This window comes from Mauremys reevesii, linkage group 14 (genome assembly GCF_016161935.1).
Source record: "Mauremys reevesii isolate NIE-2019 linkage group 14, ASM1616193v1, whole genome shotgun sequence".
Lineage (NCBI taxonomy): Eukaryota > Metazoa > Chordata > Testudines > Geoemydidae > Mauremys > Mauremys reevesii.
This window is the reverse complement of record NC_052636.1, coordinates 8,980,064-9,004,951: the sequence shown is the minus strand read 5'-3', so window position 1 is coordinate 9,004,951 and position 24,888 is coordinate 8,980,064. Positions and strand designations below refer to the sequence as shown.

Below are 24,888 nucleotides of genomic sequence, written 5' to 3'. Positions count from 1 at the left end.
GGGGGTCCCTGGGGAGGGGGTGTCGGGTGGGGGAGAAGCTGGAGTTGCGGGGGAAGGTTGGTGGGACGCGGGGTTGAACTGTCTCTGGGCAGCCAGGAAATTCCCGGGGTGGGGAAGTGGCGGGCGGGCGAGGGGGGGAGGGGGGTTACGTGGATCCTGTCCCTGTTGGTGGCGCTTGCCTCTCGCCCCGATACCAAGTCTCTGCAGTTCTGCCACTTTTCTCGCTCAGTGTCTCACCCGGGCTGTAAAATCCAGGGAGATTCGCCCCTTTCCCCGCCAACGAGCCGCTCTCCCGTCTCCCCCATTTCCCCCTGGTCTCTCCAGGAGTCTGATTTTCCACCTCCAGTTGCAGGTCGTGACACGTTTTCTCTGCAAATCTCAAAGGTTGATATAAAATACCCTAAACATTTGCCCCACTTCTCTCTAGTTGTTTGTTTCTAATTGAATATGCCCTGAGATTTCCCCCCCTCTCTAATTATAAAATAAAAAGAAAATCTCAGATTTACCCCTTTTCTCAGCTTCTTGAACATGGATATAAAATGTTTGCAAATGTTGCCCATTTCCTCTCTACTCATTTAACAAATACTGATGTGAAACACTGACATTTTACTGAACATCAGATATAAACTGATATAAAATCCCTTTGATTTTCCACTTTCCTCTCTATTATTTGCAAAAATAGAGCCAAAATCTCTCAGATTTCCCCCCTTTCTCTTTCACTTCTACGTTATTATCAAATATCAATTAAAAATCCTTTCGTGTTTGGGGCTGTTCCCCATGTCTCTCAATCCCAGCAACTTCTCCTTTCTTGGAGGACACCTGTTGCCCTGAATCACTGTCCATCCTGGAGGTTGCAGGGGCTTAAATTTCCCAGTGTTGATCTTTCCCCTCTCCTTTGAGAACCATTTCTCCCCCCCCCCCTTATCTGTGTTAAAATGTTTACTGATGAAAGAGACCAGCCACATCTTTAATACACATCAAAGCTCGAGGCCTCCCCCTGTTTGGGGCTCAGTGGTTCCCAGCTGGTAACGGGAGAGTTCGCTGGACCCTTTTTTTTTTCTCCAGCTGGCACAGGATGAGGAGGTCACTCTGAGTGCAGTGTGGGTCCAGAAGTATCCCAAACCCCATAGCAAATGGCCTCTGTGAGGGGTTGATTCCCCCTGTGCTAAGATGCAGCCACCTCTGGGGTGGATCCATGGTGGCCATTATTTGCTAGTGACAGGCCATGGACTTTTCTTACCTTTCTTGCCCTCCAGATCTTCCATTCTCCTGTTCAAGAGACATCCCCCAGGGCTCCCTCTGCCTGTGTGACTGGCCAGCAGGGGGCAGTGATAACTCTCTATCCACTTAGCAGACACTCTGAGGTAACAGTGTTGTGCAGGGTGGGGGGAGGTGTCTGTGGGGGGAGATTGCAAGGGGTACCCTAGTGAGGTTGGTGGGTTCTGGAGATTTGGGGTTTCAGGGGGTGGTTGTGATGTGCCCAGTCCTGAGGCTGTGGGTCCTGGAGGTGGGTATCGCTGGGGGCCTGTTGGCTGCAGAACAGCCGGGGTGGGCGTCTCTTGGGGAGGCGGGACAGGGGGTTAGAGGGAGCCTGGTGCTGTGCCAGGAGCTCCGGCTGGGCTTCCCCGGCTGGCTCCTGGCATCGCTGCCGTGCCCAGAGCTGGGGGAGGGGATCCCTGGCACTAGGTCAGGGGATGCCAGGGAAGCAGAGTGAGGGGTCCCACTGTAAAGCATCAGGGGGTCCCACTGGGTGGAGGAGGGGGTCCCAGACAAATGGCAGGGCAGATCCTGCTGGTGGGGGTGTGCGGGGCAGGTCCTAGGCAGGCAGTGAGGAACTGAGTTCCCAGTAGGCAAGTCTCTGGCTGCTAGGGGCTCTTGGTGGGGGGAACCCTTTGGGATTCCCAACCTGACAGTCATGGTCTGGTGGGGCTTCCCTGGCCGGTGGGGCTTTGAGGGGTATCTGGGGTCCCTGGCTGGGGACTCTGGGGGCTGTGTCCCAGGGAATAGCTGTTGGTCCCCTGGCTGTGGGAACTTCTACTAACCATGATCCTTCTCTCTGATCAACTCTTGTCCAAGCACTGCCGGGCATTCCCCAGTCACAGGCCCTGTCACTGTGATAACTTTCTATCCACTTATCAGTCACTGTGAGTGTGAAATCACAGATTTTGCTTTTCTCCTCTTTTGAAAACTGCAGGAACTTTTGGTTCAGTTTAGAAAATTTGTGCCCCCAGTCCTGAGAGCAGCTAGGGGGCATCACGGTGAGAGAACAAAGAGGGACCCCTTGTCTCTCCCAGCAGACCCATCACACCCCTACTAGCCAGAGGCTGAGACAGCCCCATGGCAGGGAACCCAACACCCTCCCCACTGCCAGCAGCTGGATGTGAGGGGTGAGACATCTTCCCTACACCTCCCTGCTGGGTGCCCCCTTTCCATGTCACACCAGCCCCTGGATTCAGCACTGGGAGTCTGGTCAGTTTTCCCCGCCCTGCCCAGGGGGTTGGTTTCTCTATTTCCTGTTTCACAAATTAGGGAATTTTCTCCCCCAACACCCAAGTGTTTGTTCTGAGGATCTAGGCCCATGTTAACAAGTCCCAGCAGGTTTGTCACACTCTGTCCTCCCTTCCTCACCCAGGCTATTCCCTGCCCTCCAGCCCTAACTCCCCAGAAGTTGCCACCTCTTCAGTATTTCCTGCCCCTCCCCCTCCAGCAGGAACCCACCAGCAACCCCCCAATAACCCCTACCTGAGCTGGCTCCACTGCAGCCAGAGAAGCCCCCGCTTCCCATAGGCGGCAGGTTCGTATAATTTTTGGTGGGGCCCAAAATGGTGGTGTTCCCCCCCGCTCTCACCCTGTAAGCTGATATAAAATGAAGCTACAATGCGTCAGCACCACAAGATTACAAGGGTCAATTAAAAGTGGAAAGTCAGAAGCAGCACTTGCCTATTAATACCTAATATACGGTATTAAATTTTGTTGCACCTGTTGTGACAAAGTGGGAATGTTCTTAATGTTTTCTCTGAATACTGTGTGGGTGCCTCAGTTTCCCCTGCAAAGTGCCAACTGAAGGTGTTGGGGACAAAGAGATCAGGTGGCCTCCTTGTCCGGAAGAGACACAAAGGCCAGATGAGGGAGTGTCAGTTTGGAGCTGGCTGGGGAAATCGGGAGAGGCCCAGAACTTGGGTCTGGGCTTCCCACCCCCCAAGATGGACCTGACTGAGGGGTCCTGTTTTCTGTACTTACAAGCTCTGTTTTAGACTGTATCCCTGTCATCTAATAAACCTTCTGTTTTACTGTCTGGCTGAGAGTCACATCTGACTGCGGAGTTGGGGTACAGGGACCTCTGGTTGCCCCAGGACCTGCCTGGGCAGACTCGCTGCGGAAAGTGCACAGTGTGGAAGGGCATGCTGAATGCTCCGAGGTCAGACCCAGGAAGGTGTAAGCTTCTTGCCTTGGAGACAGTCTGCTCCGAGAGAGGAGGCTCCCCCAGAGTCCTGACTGGCTTTGTATGGAGTTGTTCCAAAGCATCCCAGCATCCCCTTCCACACCATGCGCTTCCCGGAAGTCTGCACAGGCACTGACACTCCCTCCTCTGGCCTTTGTCTCTTTTCCAAGCATTAGGAGGCCACCTGATCTCCTTGTTCTCCAAAACCTTCAGTTGGCACCTTGTAGGAGAGTGGCCCAGGCCATCAGTTACCTGGAGGCAGGGTTGCAGCCATTCTCTGTGCAGATGGCATCACACTGGCCCTCTAGGGCTTTACAACAATCACACCCCCTTATCCCACCATCTAGAGCCTTAAGAAATGCATTGGGGAAACTGAGGCACACAGACAGTATTCAGAGAAAACACCTGTATACGACCAGTTACATACTTTGAAGGGTGTAAAATAATCAAATATTGTGCTAAATACAATGATACTCCAAACTGACCACCAAATTTAAGTTGCATGTTTTTCCCCTCAGGTGAGGGTTCTGGGGTGGGGCTGGGGATGAGGGGTTCACAGTGCAGGAGCGTGCTCAGTGCTGGGGGTGCAGGCTTTGGGGTGAGGCAGGGCTGAGGATGAGGAACTTGGGGTGCGGACAGGCTGCCCCAGGGCCAGGGCCAGAGAGGACTCCCCATCACCACCACTGGCAGCAGCAAGCTCCAGGAGGGACCCTCCTGCCCCCACGGCACACACTCTGCACATGCTCCTAGAGCCCCTCTCAGGTCCAGAAAGCTCCCTCCCCTCCCCTCCCCTATGATGGGTACTGGCGGGGGGGGCACAGGTGGCCTTCCATGTTACTGCCCCTCACCATAACTTCACTGTGGATGGGGCTGCCCCTTGCCCAGCATGGGGCAGAAGTGGGGTAGGCAGGGTGGTGGCTGGCTATGGGACGGGGGAGCAGGGTGTCATAAAATTCACCCAAGCCCCAGCTGCTCAGGTCTAGGAAGCCTCCCTCTCCCATCCCTCCTGTGGCGGGTGGGTTGGTGGGTGCTGGGGGAGGGGGCATTGCCTTCACATGTGGCTTCCTGCCTCCCCTGTGCAGCCTGCTGTGCCTCACTGGGGGTAGGAGTAGGGGCTGGGACTGGGGCTGGGGCAGGGGGGGAATCATAGGGTCAAACACTCACGGAAGCCGCAGCAGCTGCTAAGGTGAACGATGTCTGTCTCCTGGCCCGTTTGTGTCTCCTCCAGGTAGGGGCAGGAGAGGGGAGGCCCCCTCCACTCCCCTCCCCCTCCTGAGTGCTTCAGCAGTCGTTAGCATTCCTCTTATGCTAATGCTGCAGCCCTTAGGCTACGGCAGCAGCAGCAAAGGAGAGAGAGACGCGCTGTGCGCTCTCTTTACATTCAGGCAGGGAAGCTCCGGGGAGGGGGAAAAACCTAGCTCCAAATATTGGTGGAGCAGAGCCCCTGATTATGAATATTCCTGGGGCTTTAGCTCCAAGAGCCCATATAAATTGGCGCCCATGCCGCCTCCCCCGGCCGAGCCCGGAGGGGTTAATGCCGGGCTCCCCCCCGCACACACCCCGCTGGGGAAGCAGCAGCTGCTCAGCTCCCAGCTCCCGATGGAGGCAGCAGCGTCTGGTCTCTCCGGAGCTGCTGGGGGCTGATGGTCCCGGTTCTTTGTTCTCCCTCCCGGCTCCTGCCTCCTTCCTCCCGGCACCTCCCCTGCTCCCAGCTGCCCCAGCCCCTCCCTGTGCCCTGCAATCCCTCCCAGCTGCCCCAGCCCCTCCCTGTGCCCCGCAACCCCTGCTCCCAGCTGCCCCCGCCCCTCCCGGTGCCCCGCAAAACCCACTCCCAGCTGCCCCAGCCCCTCCCTGTGCCCCGCAACCCCGCTCCCCGCTGCCCCAGCCCCTCCCTGGGCCCCACAACCCCCCCCACTCCCAGCTGCCCCAGCCCCTCCCTGTGCCCTGCAACTCCCCCCCCTGCTCCCAGCTGCCCCAGCCCCTCCCTGTGCCCCGCAACCCCCCGCTCCCAGCTGCCCCAGCCCTCCCTGTGCCCCGCAACCCCGCCCCAGCTGCCCCAGCCCCTCCCTGTGCCCCGCAACCCCTCCCAGGTGCCCCAGCCCTCCCTGTGCTCTGCAACCCTCCCAGGTGCCCCAGCCCTCCCTGTGCTCTGCAACCCCCCCCCCTCCCAGGTGCCCCAGCCCCTCCCGTGCCCGCAAACCCCGGGCTGCAGCGGCTGGGATCCAGCTGACACCTCTGCTGAGCCGGGCACTGCACGGGCTGGGGGAGCTGCTGCTGCTCCACCAGCTTCCCCGCGTGTCCCACCCCTGCGTGGGGCCCAGGAGGAGCCGCCCCTCTGTGCCGCAGCGGGGCCATGGCTGGGGCCGGGAGCGCGGCGCGGGGGCAGCGCAGCACGGTCAGGGCCCGGGGGGGTGGGGGGGCAGCGCGTGGGGCGGGGACACGCGTAGGGCGGACATGCGCTGCCGGGGCGGGGCAGGGCTGGGGTTGGGCTGTGGGGGCCGGTTATTACCTGGGGTCACAAGCCCCCAGCTCTGCTGCCCCGGGAAAAGGCGGGGGTCTGAGAGGCACCGGCTGGGAGAGGGGCGGGGCCGGGGAAAGGATGAGCGGTGGGGAGGGTCAGGCTGGCCCCGGGACCTCCCTTACCTGGGCTGGAGAGGGCGGAAGCGCCCCGGGGCAGTCTGGGAGATGTAGTTCTTGACTCTCCCTGGAACGGAAGTGACGTTGGGGGGAGAGACCAAGCCGAGCTGCAAACGCGCGCGGGCCGCTGGGGCTCTGCCTGGCTCGCGCGGGGCCGTTGGAGCCTCCCGGGCCGGAGAAGGGTTGGTGCCGTTGGGGCTCTGGGCATGCGCAGATCGCGGCGGGAGAGCCCTTCATTAACCCCCCACGTGCCCGGCCCGGGCCCTGCCCCGCTGGAGCCGCCCTGGGGCCGCCCCGGGCTCCGCCCGCCCCGCTGCGGAGCTGCAGCCTCCAGGTCCCGGAGCGAGCCCCGGGGCGGGGCCGGGCGGTGACTCTGCCCCAGTGTCCGGGGACCCGGCATCTCGCAGCGCCGGGATCTGCTCCCTGGGGGGGGCAGCGCCCGCGGGGGGCTCGGAGCTGCTGCCCCCGCAGGAGCCCAGCGCCCCCCGGGCCCGGCCAGGCTCCGCCCGGGGGCTCCGCGGGGGGTGCCGGGGGGAGGGGCCCGGCCCCACTAGGGTCCCTGCGTGGGGCTGGGGAGGGGCGGGGAAATGTCGCTGCAGCCCGACATGGCCGGGGCAGGTGACCCCGAGGAGCGGGGAGAGAAAGGGGGCTGAGATCCCCGGATTTACCGCTGCCCTCCCGTGGGGACCCCCTCCTCCCCGTCCTGCCCCCTTTCTCCCTAGAGAGCCACGAGCAGCGCCCAGGGTGACCCTCCCCAACCCCTGAGAAGTTCCCTGCCCCCCCCCCGATTGTGCCCCAGTTTCTCTCCCCGTCGCCCGGGGCCCGTTCAGGTGGCAGGTTTGGGGGTTTCCCCCCATTCCACCTGCAGGGATTTGTTCTTGTGCGAGTGGGAAATGGTTCCCCCGAGTGATTCCTGAGCTGGGCAGAGGGTGAATGGGCAGAGGCTGGGGGGCCCTGAGACAGGGACACCTCTGGGCTGGGCTGGGGGGGCCACTCTCTGCTGGCAGCGGGGCCTGGGAAGGGCCAGGAAGGGGAGGGAGGAGCAAGTGTCCCCCGTGGAGACGGCCCAGCCCCAGGTTTCCCAGTCCAGCTACTCCCCAGCACCTGCTGGCCCTGTGAGTGTGAGGCAAGAAGAATCCATCTCATTCTGTTGTTGATTGAATATCCCTGTATAATCCTCCAATTTCCCCTCCTTTCTCTTGAACTGTTAAATGCTGACGTAAAATCTCCCAGATGTTGGTGCTTCTGTCTCACATTAGCAAATATTTAGTTTGTGCCCCATTTTCTCCTCAGTTCTGAAATACTGATATCGAATTCTCAAAAATCTTCCCGCTTTTCTCTCCAGGTGTGTGACTGAGATCAGGGCTCTTATCGTACTGAGCGTGGCCCTGTTCTGCCAGGTGCTGCAGAGACCCCAACTGAGATCTGGGCCCTGTTCTGCCAGGCGCTGAAGAGACCCCAGGTGAGATCAGACCCCACTGTTGTGCCAGGTAAAACTGAGACCTGGACCGAGATCACGGCCCCTTGTGCCAGGCAGCGAACGATCATGCACCCAAACCGCTGCCTCCATTGTGCTGGGCACTTCAGAGACCTCGACTGAGATCTGTGTCCCTGTTGGGCCTGGCCCTGCACTGACCCTGACCCAGATCACGCCCCACCACTGTACTGGGCACTGCACAGACCCTGACAGAGCTCCTGGCCCCACATTTTGCCAGATGCTGCAGGGGCCCTAAACAAAATCAGGGATCCTGTAATGCTGGGAGTTGCAGAGTCCCCGACTGAGGTCAGACCCTGTTGCGCAGGGCTCTGCACAGACACTGACCAAGATCAGGGTCCCCATTGTGACAGGTGCTGAACAGACACCAAGGGTATCTCTACCCTGCCACTAAAAAACCCCCAGCTGGCCCATGCCAGGTGACTCAGGCTCACGGGCTCAGGCGAGGGGGCTGTTTAATTGCAGCGTAGATGTCTGGGCTCGGGCTAGGGCCAGGCTGTAGGACCCTGCGAGGTGGGAGGGTGCCAGACCTTGGGCTGCAGCCCCAGCTGGAACATGGACACCACAATTAAACAGCCCCACAGCCTGAGCCGTGTGAGCCCAAGTCAGCGGGCACGGGCCAGCCTCCGGTGTCTGACTGCAGTGTGGACATGCCCACAGGGACAGAGAGGCCTTGCCCCAAAAAGCTGAAAGGCTAAATAGGCCAATGGTGGGAGGCGACTCTCCATTTTACAGATGGGGAAACTGAAGCTCAGAGAGCTGAAGTAATTTGCTCAAGTTTGCATGGAGAATTTGGGGCAAAACTGGGAACTGAACATAGATTGTTTGAATTCTTGCCTCTCCCCTTAACCCCAGGCCCAGCGTGTGTGTGTGCAGCGTTGTTTTGGTCAGTGTTTGCCTTGCATTGGCTTCCAAGGGAGACTGTGGAATTTCCTTCACTGGAGGTTTTTAAGACCAGGTTAGAGATACACCAGTCTGGGAATGTCTAGGGATACTTGGTGTTAGGGGGCTTATTCCTTCACCCTCTCACTTCCCTGGTCCTTCTTGCATGAATAAAGAGCAACAATACCCATAGTCCAAAGGCGCAAACAATTTGATGTTTTTTGGGGTGAACTTCCAGGAATCATGATTCCAGTTTCCTTCCTCAGTGTCCCCCTTCCCAGCTCTGACACTACAGAGCCTTGCCTGTGTCCCTGTCCCTGTTCCCATCCCCTGTTCCCATTTCCCCCTTTAGCAAAACATGATCCCAATTCCCCCAGTCCCTGTTCCCATTTCCCCGCCCCCCCATTATTTCCTGATTGACTGCAGACTATATAGTAAAACCTGAGTTTTGCTTAGCTATTTCTTAACCAATCATTTTACTGAAATTTAACTATCCAATCCTAACATATTGTAACATGGTTATTTAACCAATTATATTCCACCACCTTCATTGGTTTACACCCAACAAAATTAATTGTACAGCAGACAGAAACAATCACAGAACCAGACAGAGACCATGCAAATAAACATACAGAACAATACAGAAGTGAGGATTTCACAACTACATTTATACAGACATAAGGGTTTTCCAGCTGTGTCTATTGATAAGTGAGTTTTTGCCAGACAGGACGCTATCAAACCAGGTTTCCTTTTACATCTTCTAGGCTCTTCTCTTTCTCTGGAGGTGACAGGAATATCAGGGCAGGATTGTATTCCTAACAGCCCAATAGCACCTTATTTCAATGTGACTAGTTTGGAATGTGAGGATGTGACCAGACACTTCCCAGCATATGGCTGCCTAACTACATCTTGGCTGAAGGCCTTAGCCTGTCGCAGTAAGAGAAGGCCATTCCACAGACAGTGATCTTTGATTCCTTCTTTTATACCTCTGTAACTAGCGAAGTGATAAGAATACACCTACATTCTTAAAGTATAGGCCTTTGCAGACAGGCCTGAATAGCTCTATCCTAACACTCCACCCCCTTTTTTTTTTCTTTTGAGATCCTCCTGCCCAGGTATCCCTGGAAAAGCACAGGACAGATGGCGACACATTTTCTGATAGGGCCAGGCATCAAGGTGGAAGGTGTCGATATTCCATTTGTCCCACTGCCCCTTGTGTAGTCCCGTGCCCTGCACCTTCTCTCATACGGGCATACCACACCTAGTCCAATTAGTGTCCCAGACTTCCCATTATATTGGGCCCGGGTTGTCTTGCACACTGCGGGGTGGGAAGGGCTTACTACATTACTTATAGGTTATCTGCATATGCAGCATGACACAAGTACTGTTAACAATATACAATGCACAGCAATACCGAGTCCTGACCACTGCAGTATGGTCTCACGTCCAAGCCACGACCGAAACACTGCCTCTCCTCCTTCGACAGGGTCCGGATCTTAATGTGTCCAGTTGCTGGCAGCTGCAGCAAGCTGCCCATGCAGGTTTTACGTGCTTTTGTCCATATTATAAGTCCATTGAATGTCCACAGAGAAATGGGTTATTGTCCAAGCCAACGTAACCACTTGGTATGGAATCAGGCCGTATGCCCTGGTTCAGTTATTCACAGCAATAAGATTTACAGATCCATTTGTGCACCAAAGTCCAGATAGCAGCATATAGATGTGTGTAGTTTGGTTTGGGCTGGTGTAATTGTGCCCCCAGAAATATGTACATTTCCAGCAAAACCCCTCCTACACAGTACGCCCAATTGTCCACCCCTTGCCATAGGCCATTGATCCTACTCCTGCATAGTCATAGGAGAGGGGCACAGCCAAACATTTTCTTTGATGTGCACCATTTTTCACACCCCTCCATTGATTCCCAGTGAGCTCCTCCCCTTCTCCTTATTCCCATAGGGCTTGTAGGGCCCACCTTAGTTGCCGTTCTATTTCCAGGCACCATAGTAGCCATTACACAGGTGCTGGCCTCCCAGTTGAGCATTTTGCATTCCCATACACCTCTTCCTCTCCCCCCAGGTCAGTCTTTTGAAGCCATCCCCCACCCACATCATGCTAGCAGCAAGACCAACACCACAGACAAACACCACACAACATAGATCCATTGTATTCTGGGTTATTCTTCCGCTGGCGCCAGCATGGTTGTAGAGTGTCTGAAAAACAAAAGAAACAATTTCCACCCCCCCTGGTGGGGTCAGATTATTTCTTAATAATAATACCAATTCCTTTTACAAATGTCCTTGCTAATTGCAGGAAAAACAGAAGAATTACCTTCAGGCTGTCCTTATTCTGTTCTATAGTCAGGCTAGTGAATTACCCCACTCACTGATCATTCATGACATTTATGAGGTGGCGTGCCTCAGTTTCCCACAGCTTCAGATTTCTGCTCTGTGTACACACACACACACACACACTCTCTCTCTCTCCTTAGGGTTAACCTGTCCCCCTTATTTTCAGGCTTGACTTGTTTTTTCACCTCCCTTTTCTGGAGGGCCATAATCTAAGTCTTCTAGTAGCTTGTTTGCTGACCAGATGCATTCATTATTCTCAGGTTCTTTGTGCTGCAAATGGCAGTTTCCTCCTTCCCCCCATCAGCTGGGTAATTTGCATCCACACAGAGGCTTTCTTGGCTTGCCTCTGGATTCAAAGCTATCAGCAGCTCAGAGACTGTTTCAAAAGGGACACATTTCACTTCCACCAGGGTTCTTATTACTGTTCACTTTCATCTTCTGCTCCAAAACACTGCTTAAAAGATCTGAAAAAGCAAGCACAATCTACTATGCTCCTTTTGGAGCCCTAACAGGATTTTAATTAAGTACCATGTTTTGTTTGCATTTCTTTTACCCCTTTTTCCAATATACACGGCACCCCCCACCACTTGCTAGTCACATTCCCAGACCCCACTGCCAGGCCCTCCCCACTGATAGTGACTTTCTCACTCCAGCCCCACTCCTTTCCCTGTGAAAGACCTCACCCAGGGCTCCCTGCCGGCCCTGTGAGTGTGGGGCAAGAATAATCCATCCCATTCTGTTGTTGATTCAATATCCTTGTATAATCCCCTCCAATTTCCCATCTTTTCTCTTCAACTGTTAAATGGTGACACAAAATCTCCCAGAGGTTGGTGCTTCTCTCTTATATTGGCAAATATTTAGTTTGTGCCCCATTTTCTCCTCAGTTCTGAAATACTGATATCTAATGCTCGAAAATCTTCCCGCTTTTCTCTCCAGGTGTGTGACTGAGATCAGGGCTCTGATCGTACTGAGCGTGGCCCTGTTCTGACAGCTGCTGCAGAGACCCCAACCGAGATCTGGGCCCTGTTCTGCCAGGCACTGAAGAGACCTGAGGAGAGATCAGACCCCACTGTTGTGCCAGGTAAAACTGAGACCTGGACCGAGATCATGGCCCCCCCCTTGTGCCAGGCAGCGAACGACTGCGACCCAGACCGCTGCCTCCATTGTGCTGGGCACTTCAGAGACCTCGACTGAGATCTGTGTCCCCGTTGGGTCTGGCACTGCACTGACCCCGACCCAGATCACGTCGCACCACTGTACTGGCTGAAGGCCTTAGCCTGTCACAGTAAGAGAAGGCCATTCCACAGACAGTGATCTTTGATTCCTTCTTTTATACCTCTATAACTAGCTAAGTGATAAGAATACACCTACATTCTTAAAGTACAGGCCTTTGCAGACAGGCCTGAATATCTATATCCTAACACTTGGTTCTGCCTCAGCACAGGGGGCTGGAGTAGACGACCTCTCAAGATCCCTTCCAGGCCTACATTGAAATAATTCTCTTTTGTGCTGTGTCCTGTTCTACGCTGAGCTGTTTTGCGTGGTGCCATTTGGAACTGGGATTGCCCCATGTTGTGTTGCATAGTTTTATGGTGCATTGTTTTGCCTCAGCTTGTTTGGTGTCTTTGTTGTGTTGGATTGAGTTGAGCTCTTTTGCATTGTGTACTTTTATCCTAAGGTGTGTCAGTTTGCTTTGCGTTGCTTTCTTCTCCTTAGTACTGTGTCATTTTATGCTGTGCAGTGTAGTTTTTTGTTGTTGTTTTTTGAATGGCCTGACACCACGTTTTTATTTGGTTTCATCTTGTTGTTTTTTATGTATCTTTATTGCATAACATCATAGAAATGTAGAGCTGGACAGGACCTCAAGATGTTGTCATGTCCAGCTCTCTCTGCCAAGGCAGGACCAAGTATATGTAGATTGTCTCTGACAGAGCTTTGTCCTACTTGTTCTTAAAAACTTCCAGGGAAAGAGACTCCCCAGCCCCCCTTGTAAGACTATTCCAGAGCTGACCTGCCTTAGCTCTGGGGACACCCACACAGACTGTAGTGGTGAGCAGCTCAAGAGAGAGAGGAGACCCCAGTGAGTGGGCAGCTGGGTAAAGAGACTAAAGTTGGGAGGAGAAACATTGACGTGTCCAAGGTCACCCAGGCTGTCCGTGACCGAGCTCAAATAGATCCCAGTTCTAGTGCCACCGCACTGCTGTTTTGGGCACTGAAGGTCTCTGCCACCCTGGTGTTTTAGGCACTGGTGCAAACCCTTAGTACAGACAGAATTTACACTAGTGCGCTCTGGCACTGGTGCACCATGTCCCTGTTTGAAGGCTTGCAGGAGATGGGGACGGGGCAGTGACCTCCTGAGGCCTGGGGCTGGCTGAACAGTGCAGCTGGTAAGGGAGGGGCAGCAGTGAGTGCTGGAGGTATGAGCCAGGAGCACAGCCCCACAGGACTGGACACTGACTTCTCCTGACCCAGGGGACACCCCCCAGCTGTGTGCAGGGACCGCAGCTGAGCTGCCTGCCAAGACAGCCTGTGCATCCATGGGCAAACCACCTCTTCCTGCAGCCTAATACAAAGGAGTCTGGGGACCTTTCCAAGCTGCGGGTGACGGGGCTCTGGCGTTACCGGGGTGTGTTCCTGGCTCTGTCCCTGACCTGCTTGGTGACCTGGGGGAAATCACAGCCCCTCTCTGTTTTCCTCCTCCCTGTTGTCTACTTGGATTGTGATCTCTTTGGAGCGAGGACTGTCCCTCTCTGTCTGTGCAGAGCCCAGCAGAATGGGGGTGCTGATCTCAATCAGGGTCTTTGCCATGTGCAGCAGGATGGGGCCCTGATCTCCATCAGTGTCTGTGCAACACAAGGCACAGTTGATAGACTCACAGACTTTAAGGCCAGAAGGTAGAGGTGTATTTCAGATGAGGTCTCATCAGTGCCTTGTATAACAGTACTAAGCCTTTCATGTGTCTGCTGGAAATACCTCACCTGATGTATCCTAGGACTGCATTAACATATTTCACGGCTGCATCACATTGGCAGCTCATAATTATCCTGTGATCAACCAATACACCCAGGTCTTTCTCCTCCTCTGTCACTTCCAATTGACAAATCACCGGCCAGGGCCTGCAGTCTGTCAGGATAGGTGTGCTGGGTTGTTTTTAGGAATCTGAAAATAAAAGGTGAAGACGGCTGGTTCACAATATCCAATGAAATCTTGCAAACAATTATACAAATGGACCCTACTTCTGTTAAAACAACATGGTATTAATACTGATTCAAAACTGACATTAAAATTAGGAGAGAAACGCATGAGAAATGAACTGACACCTACTTACCATTTCTTAATGCCTACAATTTTAACACTCCCTCACAGCATCTTTTTTTCAAAGCGATGCACAGCACACAGTCAAGTTAATGAATGAAAGCACACCCATTATTGACTGCTTTGTGCTGCATGAGCATCTGATTAAGCACCTAATTACAACTGTACCACTGTAAGTGGAAATGCATCAACCCAGCTTAGCTCCACGCTGTTTAGATGTGAATGAAAAGTTTCCAAGGCTTTGGCTACACTTAGCACTTCAAAGTGCTGCCGCGGCAGCGCTTTGAAGCGCTAAGTGTAGTCGGAGCACCAGCGCTGGGAGAGAGCTCTCCCAGCGCTGTCCGTACTCCGCCTCCCTGTGGGGATTAATGTACAGCGCTGGGGCTCTGATCACACTGGCGCTTTGCAGCGCCGCATTTTGCAGCGCTGGAGAGGGTGTTTTTTCACACCCTGCTGCAGCGCTGCAAATTTGCAAGTGTAGCCAAAGCCCAAATGGGTCACTTGCTGGAGGATTCTCTGCAGCTTGAGGGCTTCAAACCACAATTTGAAGACTTCAGTAACTCAGACGTAGGTTAGGGGTTTGTTATAGAAGTGGATGGGTAGGATTCTATGGCCTGCTTTGTGCAGGAGGTCAGACTAGATGATCATAATGGTCCCTTCTGACCTTTAAAGTCTGAGTCTACATGGCAGAATGGTTAATGAAGAAAATACACTGAAATGCCTCTACGCAGTCCTGTTGACTTCTTCTCCCAACCCACCCCCCTCATGAGTTCTGGCCTCTTGGTCAACTCAGCTCCCAGACCCCCATCAGCTGTGCCCTCTCCCAACCTAACCCATTTCTACTGCAATTCTTCACCCTCCTCATCCAGGCAGGGGGTTGGTGCTGCAGCCCCTAAGGTACCTGCGTTAATCACTGTCTCTCATACTGGGGCTATTTAGATTTCAGGGAACGATTCAGAATTACTGACGCTGGGAGGTGGGAGAGGAGAGGCTGAGAGAGCGTGTGCTCTTACGGCCACGTTCAATTCTGGTAGCCTCCATGTTACCTCATCCTCCCCCATATGTCTCCGCTCATGTCAGTGTCACCTGATCATAATGCCACTGGCTTCAGCAGAGCTCCTAGACAGGAGCTACATCACGAGAGGGTTACGGTACTGAGAGTGAAATACATCACAGGGAGGGTGTAATTATCCTGAAGTGAAACATTCCAGTCTAGGAAGTACTTCATTACTTAAAATTATGCTTGACAGGATTGGATTTTTATGAATAAATTGCAGTAAATGTTAATTTCACTGTACACACACACACAGATGAAAAAATATTTATATAGGTAATATACAGAAATGCTTCTGGAGAAAGTGGAGTTTGATTTAAGGATATTTACACTGTATATTTTGGGTGTGACATTGACAATTTCTCTTTGAACAGTTATATGATTTGGCTTTTGGACTCTCAACAGTTACTGTTATTAAATAATTGTCTGACGACCCCCATAACTTCCCACAGCTCTGAACATTGAAATTGTGAACGTTGAAAAAAGGGTTTAAAAATAAATATCGCTATCTATTGAAATTAAAAGAAAGAAATAGACACAATGAATTTTGTCAAACCCACTTAACAGCAATTGCAATATGCTAGGGGATGGAAATTCACAACTAAGGCACCAACCTTAATTCTGCCCTGTAGTGACACCAGGCAATTGCCGTAGGGCTACGAATTAGGCATTTTAGTGTATATGGTTCCAGATTACAAATCGGTATGATCTAAAGACATGAGATCTTTTCCTCAGGAAATCACCGTCACTGGGTTGTTTCTCTTAGTGGTAATTCCCAGAAGTGAACAGATTAATAACATTTTATCAGCTATGAAGTGGCCATTTCAGATTTCTGGGGAGTGTCTGTTATTTTGCACTAGGTCCTTGGAGAGACGGAATCTTGGTTTCATTTTAACTTCTCCATGCTCAGCAGCTTCTGGAATTTGGTTCAAAGTATTTACATGTTTCTCTGCCCTATTCTTAAAAGTGCTGCTTTAGAAAGTGGGGAAGGGCAGGAACTGACTGCAGGATCAGTAGCTGAGTCCCTTAGATATTTATAGCTCATCGGAAGGAGGACGGGGATTGGTGGGTGTCTGGGGATTTAATAATAAACACACAAATATCATTGTTCTTAGTGAATTTTCATCTTCTAATTCCCATAACCCACTAATTATCCCTGGCTGCCCCCGGCAGTCTGAGGACGGAGAACTAGTCAACTCCTGTGGCCAGTGTGGAACCGAAGGCACAAGGATCTTTCAGTGGCTGACTCAAAGTCACCCAGAGTGAATTTCACTTCACTGGATAAAGCCCTAGTTGCTGAGCTCTGCAGAGGGGTGGGGAGGTGAATTCCATCCCCCATTCTTGAGCAATTCTCACCCTGATCTCAGACACTACCCCACCTTCCCCTGCAGTGATGGACCCACTTGATGCTGCCAGAGCCAGCTGCCATGCGAGCTAGAGGGCAGAGGCCCAGCTCTAGAACTGCTCCCCTGCCCACAGCCCCAAGCTGTGCTAGAGTTGCCCTGACTTTCCAATCTGCAGATCAGTCCGGCTGTCCCCAGCCCGTGCACCCACCACACACAATCTTTGTGACAACAAACATCCCAGGTTTGGGAAAGACCATCTGGGGCTGGCTGCAGTCTCCTGTTGCTGCTGTGAGGGGAATGGGGTGGTCCCTCACAGAGGATACAAACATACCCAGGGGCAGAAGGGAAATGTAGTTTCTTCCAGGGGTTTGAAATGTTTGGTTTAGAGTCCTGAGCTCTGTCTTCCTGTTTGTCTCCTCCTGCCACTTTCAGAGCTCTTGGAGAGACAAGGTGGGTGAAGTAATTGTTTTAGAACCAATTAAAAATACCTCTTTGCTATCCTGGGACCAACATGGGTACAACAACTTTCCCCTTTGTACCCCCTCCCCATCACACCTCCCACTCAGCTGAGACTGTCCCATGTGATAGGAAAATAAGGGTTCAGTCCTGTCGCTGGATTGGGTCTTGCCAGCACTAACGGGAGTGAAAGCCTGTGTGCATTAATGACAGCAGCAGCTCTGGGACTCAACACATAGGGAGAAGAGATGGGAGGGAGCAGGTTGTGTTTGTGCCAGGTGTGAGTTACTCATGTGGGAATTCTTCACCGCTGCGTACGCACAGAATTCGCGTCCAGCGCAGAATTTCTTTTTTTTTGGCTTGAAGAAGATACGTTCTGCCTGAGAAGTGCTACAGTTCTGCCTTTCACCCACCAGAGGCCCCTGTGGCACCAGAACAGGCAGCAGCCAGCTGGGTTCATCTTGGTGGGAATTTGTTGCCCCGAGCTATACCCCAAATGGGAGGAGAGTTAGTGGGTGCAACTGGGGAGAGTCCTGAGACACGGCTGCTGCTGGGGGTGGGACAGGGTGGTCATTCTCGACTCGCAAGAGGGTGTGGAAAGGGCACAGGAGGAGCAAGTGTCCCCTATGGAGACTGCCCAGCCCCGGGTTATCCAGTCCCAGATGCTTCTTCCCCCACCGTACCCCAAACCTCTTCACCCCTCCAGCCATCAGTTGCCAGGCTTCCCTCGCTACTAGCCCTTCCTGACTGCAGAGACCCTCTGAGCCAGTTGTGTGTCAGGGCTCAACCCTCTGGCTGCGTCCTCAGGGCACTTTCTTCCTCTCTCGGGGCAACGTGCCACAGGGGCCCCACAAATCTACATTGCTCAGGCTTTGGCTTCAGCCCCGGGTGGGGGCTCAGGGCCCTGGACTTCAGCCCCATGCGCTGGGACTGGAGCTTTCTGCCCTGGGCCTCAGTGAATCTAATGCTGCCCTTGCTTGGCGCCCGCCCTGAAACCTGCTAGTGGCCCCCAGGGGGCCCAGGACCCCTAGTTGAGAACCACTGTCTTACCCCACGAATCACAGCAATGTTCAGGTTACTGCCAGTCATAGAATCCTAGAATATCAGGGCTGGAAGGAACCTCAGGAGGTGTCTAGTCCAACCCCCTGCTCAAAGCAGGACCAATCCCCAACTAAATCATCCCAGCCAGGGCTTTGTCAAGCCTGACCTCATGCCAAAGGACCAGTCACTTACTGAGGTCAATTGAATCTTAGATCTCACAACAAAGACAACACTTGTAGCCAGTCCTGTAATAACCTGTATTAAGATTTATTTAAAAGGAAAGGAGAGTTGTTTACAAAGTTAAAGCTGGTAATCCTATAGATGCAGACGAGTTACAGTCTTAAATTTCAAAAGGTAATAGAAGCTTCTATAATAAGCAAGCTCTGCATATTCTTTAGGACTAACCCAGCCTAAGCAGCTGGGGATCTCGTGCTTATGCCTAGAAACTTTGCCTCCCCCCGAGTCCAAGCAGCATACAGTTCATCAGTTCCTTCTGCATGGGGTTTTTCATCCCCTTCCTGCCATGTGCTCTGAGCTGCAAAGTCAGCTAATGGGAAGTCAAGAGCACAACAACAGTGTTTTGTCATCTTTAACATCCCATAATAGTCTATCTGGTGTTGATGGACCTTTCCTGCCAGGCAGGGTGTAATGCATTCCATTGCCAATCAGCACTTCACCTCGGTAAAGTCTCTCTCCTGTCTGGTGATTTACAGAGCCACAATGCAACTAGTCAGATATTAACCCAGGCAGCAACTCACAAGCATTCAATAAAGTGTAAGCGCATTCTTATAATCCTAATACTAACACAGGTGAGTCAGACTGATTCCAGCGATGCGTTTGTCCCTGTTCAATGAAGACATGGGGGCTTTTGCAAGAGCTAACACCTCATCTGCCAGTGTCACAGGCAGGCTGGGCAGGGATGGTGTCTCTAGCCTCTGTTTCCCAGAAGCTGGGAATGGGTGACGGGGTGGATCATTTGATGGTTACCTGTTCTGTTCATTCCCTCTGAAGCACCTGGCATTGGCCACTGAGCTAGATGGACCATTGGTCTGATGCAGTGGGCAGCTCTTATGGTCACAGTCTGTATGAGGAGTATCTACTCATTGGGACTCACTGGGGAGCCACAGAAAGGAACAAGATGTGCTGAGGCAAGAAGGCCTCAGTGCCCCTGGGGTCACACTTGCCAGAGGCTAAAACTAGGCCCAGCCCATGAAGGGGGCACTGCCAGGAGAGATTGTATAAAGGCTGGAGCATCAAACAGCTTTGTAAACCTGAGAGAGCTGCCTTGGGGACAGTGACAGGGAGAATCCCCAGAGTGACTCCTTTGATTCTGCTCTTCTCTGGCCTTTGGTTCTTAGAATCATAGAACTGGAAGGGTCCTCGAGAGGTCATCTAGGCCAGTCCCCTGCCCTCAAGGCAGGACTCAGTATTATCTAGACAATCTCTGACAGGTGTTTGTCTAGCCTGCTCTTAAATATCCCCAGTGATGGAGATTCCACAACCTCCCTGGGCAATTTATTCCAGTGCTTAACCACTCTGACAGTTAGGAAGTTTTTTTCTTAATCTCCATCCTAAACCGCCCTTGCTGTAATTTAAGCCCATTGCTTCTTGTCCTATCCTCAGAGGTTAAGAAGAACAATTTTTCTCCAGCATCTTTGTAACAACCTTTTCTGTACTTGAAAACTGTGATCGTCCCCTCTGAGTCTTCCCCAGTTTTTTTCAATCTTCCCTCATAGGTCATGTTCTCTAGACCTTTAATCATTTTTGTTGCTCTTCTCTGGACTTTCTCTAATTTGTCCACATCTTTCTTGAAATGTGGCCCCCAGAACTGGACACACTACTCCAGTTGAGACCTAATCAGTGCGGAGTAGAGCAGAAGAATTTCTTCTCGTGTCTTGCTTACAATACTCCTGCTAATACTTCCCAAAATGATACTTGCTTTTTTGCAACACTGTTGACTCCTATTTAGCTTGTGATCCACTAGGACCCCCAGATCCCTTTCCACAGCGCTCCTTCCTAGGCAGTTATTTCCCATTTTGTATGTGTGCAACTGATTGATCCTTCCTAAATGAAGCACTTTGCATTTGTCCTTATTGAATTTCATCCTATTTACTTCAGTCCATTTCTCCAGTTTGTCCAGATGATTTTGAATTTTAATTCTATCCTCCAAAGCACTTGCAATCCCTCCCAGCTTGGTATCGCCCACAAACTTGATAAGTGTAACAGAGAGACTCTGCTGCTGGGAGGATTTCACCATGTGTCAGAGGGTTACACCCTGGTAGGAGGGGGCTAGGCCTGTACTGGGATAAGGTCACTCTGTGCTTCACAGTGTGGCAGAACCTAGAATGTCCATTGCCAGGGAAAATGCTGGGGGGAATCGACATGTAGAAAGGACAGAAGCCCTGGCTGAATTCTCTCACCTTGTCCTTCTCGCCCTGGCAGGGTGCAGAATAACATCCACGTTTTGCCCCAAATCAACCCCTCCTCCCAGCAGGAAGGAAATGGCTGCAGTGGAGCTGGCTCAGGTAAGGGATTCTCAGGGAGCTGGTGGTGGGTTCTGCTTGGAGGGAGAGAAGCAGTAAATGTATAGGATGGTGGGAGCCAGTGATGAGCTGCCAAAATATTAACAACAGGTTCCCTCCTCCTCACCTCACGAGGGGGTCATGCCCCCCTAGGGGTCGTGCTCCATCCAACCCCCCATGCTCCTTGACACCCCCCCGGGGACCCCTGACCCATCCCCCCGTCCCCTGACTACCCCCTGCTGCCCCATCAAACCCCTCCTCGCATTCTTGGTGCCCCCCTGGAACTCCTGTCCCATCCAACCACCCCTTCTCTCTGTCCCTGACTGCCCCCCAGCACCTCATCCAACCCCTACTCCTTCCTGACTGCCCCCCGGGACCCTTGCCCCCATTCAACCCCCTTGTACCCTGCCCTCTGACCGCCCCGATCCCTATCCAGCCCCCCACAAGCCACCGAACACCCCCTCCCTGCTCCCTTCCCCCTTACCACACTGCCTGGGGCCAGGACCGGGTCCGCTCTGCCGGGACTGCGACTGGGCCGCAGGACCCGACTCCCCGATCCAGGCTGGAGCCGCTCGGCCGGGACCGCGGCCAGCTCTGCCAGGACCACGACTGGTGTCACAGGACCCGACTCCCCGATCCGGGCTGGAGCCGCTCAGCCGGGACCAGTGCTGCAGGGCCCGTGCTGGGCCAGATCAGAGCCGCTCAGCCGGGACCAGCCCGAGCCAGGGGTGCTTGGCCGGGGCCAGGGGGAGCCGCTCAGGTGGAGCCGGACTGGGCGCGCCGCGCCGTCCCCCTCCCGGCCCGGCTTACCTGCCTGCTGCTTGTTTCAGGCTTCCCGCAAACATTTGATTCGTGGGAAGCAGGGGAGGGGGAGGAGAAGGAGGGCGGAGCGTTCACAGGAGAGGGGGAGGTGAGCTGGGGCCGGGGGCCGGGTGGACAGCTGCCCGAGCCTTTGTTAAATTTAAAAGCTTTTTTAGAACCGGTTGTCCTGGAACAACCAGTTCTAAAAAGTCTTCTAAATTTAACAACCGGTTCATGTGACCCGGCTGGAGCTCACCACTGGTGGGAGCTGCTAGAGGTGGTGGGAGGCAGGAAATATCTTGGCTGGAGAAAGGGAGGGGACAGGATGTGACAAACCTGCTGAGACTTGTGTAATGTAGGGTGTGATGGGTTGTCACCCCGGTGTGCAGTCTGGGGGGCTTCTGGGAACCGCTGTGCCCTCTAACCCTCAAGCTGGGCTGGCCCTTCTCACACTGCTTTGCTGGAGATTCAGCCAGCCTCTCCAGGGCCTGTTATCACCCAACACGACAGCAGGTGGCGCCAGGCATCCAACTAAGCTACTTGAGTGCTTTACCTGAGCCACTCAAGGAGAGAGAGACAACAGCCAATTTCCCAGCGATAAGTGTTAGCAAACAGATCAAAGCAGATTACTTAGCAAATAACCAACAACTCAAACCAAGCCTAACATACTAGATGGATAGAATTTGAATTAGCAGTTTCTCACCCTGACTGATGCTACAAGCGGTCCACCAGGTTTCCATACACAAGGTAGAAATCCCTTTACCCTGGGACCAGCACATCCCTCAGTTCAGTCTTTGTTCCTCAGGTGCTTTCAGGAGTTCTCTTGTGTGGGGAATGAAGCCAAGAGATGATGTCACACCCCACCTTATGTAGCTTTTCCATATGGCAGGAACCCTTTGTTCTAAACTCAGTTCCCAGTCCAGTTTGTGGAAAAATACAGGTACCAAAATGAAGTTCATTGTCATGTGGTCTGGTCACATGTCTTTGTTGCTGAACCATCAGCATTGTCCGGCTTCTTCACTGTTGTACCTGAAAGGCTCATTGTGGGTGTTACTCAGAGTAAGCACATTTGAAAGACAGATACAGAGTCAATATCCATAACTTCAGATACAAACATGATCCATGCACACAGGTAGGATAATCATATTCAGCAAATCATAACTTTTCCAGTGACACCGCACATGACTCATCTTGTACAAAATGCCTCATGTCCTAATCATATTATAATCCTGCCACTATGCTGAATATGGGCTGTAGTGTCAGATAGGTCCTAATGTCAAGGCACAAGTGTAGGGAATGAAACTTCCCCTCTTTGTGGAACAGGAAATAACCCCCCAGCCAGGGATGGGAAAACTTCCCAGACTCCCAGTGCTGGAGCCTGAACCTACTGACACTTCATTAGTTACCCCCACCCCCGATCTTTGTGGCAACTGCAAACGTTATCGGTGATGATTTTATATTCTCTTCCAGGTCATTGATAAGAATGTTAATAGCACAGGGCCAAGATCCAATCCTTGTGGGAACCCCCTAGAAGGAAATCCACTCGACCATGGTTCCCTATTTACAATCCCAGTTTTTAATCTATTTAATGTATGCCGTGTGTATTTTGTACCTTTCTAGTCAAAATATTGTGCTGAAGCAACTCATATGCCTACGTACTATTAGCTGCAACCAAACCTTTGATCTCATCCAGTAAGGATATACAGTTAGTTTGATAGGATCTATTGTGTCTACACCTTTTTAATGGGTACTAATTATATTACCCTCCTTTCTTTATTAATGAAATCCAGTATCGGCTGCTCCATTCTCTTGCCCGGTATCGATGTCAGACTGACACACTTGTCATTAGCTGCGTCATCTCTTTGATAGTTTTTAAATATTGGCACAGCATTAGCTTTATTCCAGTCTTCTGGAATTTCCCAAGTGTTCCAAGTCCTAATTAAAATCAACATTAACAGTCCACCACACTCCTCCAGCAGGTCTTTCAGAACTCTAGTTCTCTGGACCCACTGATTTAAACACATCTAACTTTAATAGCTGCTGTTTAACATCCTCATGAGTTACTTCTGGAATGGAAAGACTGTCAGCGTCAACATCTTATGATATGAGTTACATCATCTGTTTTTCTCCAAATCCAGGAGAGAAATATTTATTGAACACTTTTACCTCTTCTGCATGTTTGTTGATTATTCTGCCATTTCCATCTAGTAATGTAGCACTACCATTGTTAGGATTAATTTTGTACTTTTAAAAACTTCCTTCTTATTTTCATTGGTTGATCATTGATTTCTGTTAGCTTCCCTTGCCAACTTTCTACAATTCTGACCTTCTAACTTAGATTCTTTACTATTGACTTCCCTTTTCTTCCATATATTTTATTTGGAGAGTGTTGGGATTCCTACCAGGGAGCCACCAGCAGGGTCCAGAGACAGCCCCATCTCCTATATTAAGCTCTGGCTAGTAGGTATATGATAAATGTGATGACCCTGCCTCCGTCTGTCAGCTGGGAGACACAAAGGTTCTCTCTTTCTACCCTCTGATGCCACCTGGCTGTTCTAGGCAAGGTGAGGTGGGACTCTGTTAACATGTGCCTCCCGGAGCTTCCATTTACCTGGTGCTACTGTTCTGTGAGTAGTGGGGTTGTGAGTGGGGCAGCAGGTACTGAGTGTTGGACTCTTGCTCTTTCAGGGGCCAGTGACCTTCGAGGAGGTGGCTGTGTATTTCACCAGGGAGGAATGGGCTCTGCTGGACCCTGTTCAGAGAGCCCTCTACAGGGATGTCATGCAGGAGAACTATGAGACGGTGACCTCACTGGGTAAGGAGTCCTGTCCCCTGGGTTATTAGAAGCTGTGGGGTCTCTAAAGAACCTGAGCAGTAATAACTTTATACCTTTATTCATCATCCAAGTTTTGACAAGTTTCTTTGTCCCCCCTTTTTTTCCTTGTCTCCCATAGACTAGCAGGCAGCAGGGAGGGATAAGGTAATGAGAGACGAGGAGGGAACACAAGAAGCTCCCAAGGCGCCAGGAGGTGGTGCCGGCTGAGAGTAATGGGAAGAAGGAGAGGGCAGTGTGGAGGAAGGGCACCCAGGAAGTGGGCTGGATGGATCAGTGGGAGGGAGGAGAGGTTTGGGGATCTAGAGCTGTGGGGGATCCCAGACCTTTAACCCTGAATCCGTACCCAAACCTCAGGTAAATCCCAGACTTCAGCATAACCACTCTCACAAAGCCTCAGCTTAATATAAGGCCCTGAACTGTAGCAAGCTTAGGCCACGTTTACTAAATCGTATCACTAAATCGACCACGGCTAGATCAATCTCAGTGTGTCAATCCCGGCTGTAGTGTCGACCTGCCCTTAATAACCCATTTATCTATGTTCACCTCCTTGCCCCTCCATGCATGGTCCAAGCTAATAAGCAATACTCTGATTATGACATCTTACCTCTAGCGAGTATGAAATTGCCCACAAGACGTGAGACTGGGTCATAGATTGTAAAATCAGGTCGGGGTCAAGAAGAGTGAGAGTTTGGAGAGAGTCTTGTCCCCCCTCTT

At 52.3% G+C, this 24,888-nt stretch overlaps 1 long non-coding RNA gene and 1 pseudogene across 1 annotated transcript; both read left to right on the top strand.

Annotated features, from left to right (window-relative positions):
- LOC120381796 overlaps positions 1 to 24,888 on the top strand; it is a 305,764-nt pseudogene that overhangs the window by 273,486 nt on the left and 7,390 nt on the right.
- Positions 7,504 to 24,056, top strand: LOC120381798. The gene is made up of 3 exons (XR_005588154.1): positions 7,504 to 7,541; positions 20,458 to 20,540; positions 24,027 to 24,056. It is a non-coding gene; the product is annotated as an uncharacterized LOC120381798 (long non-coding RNA).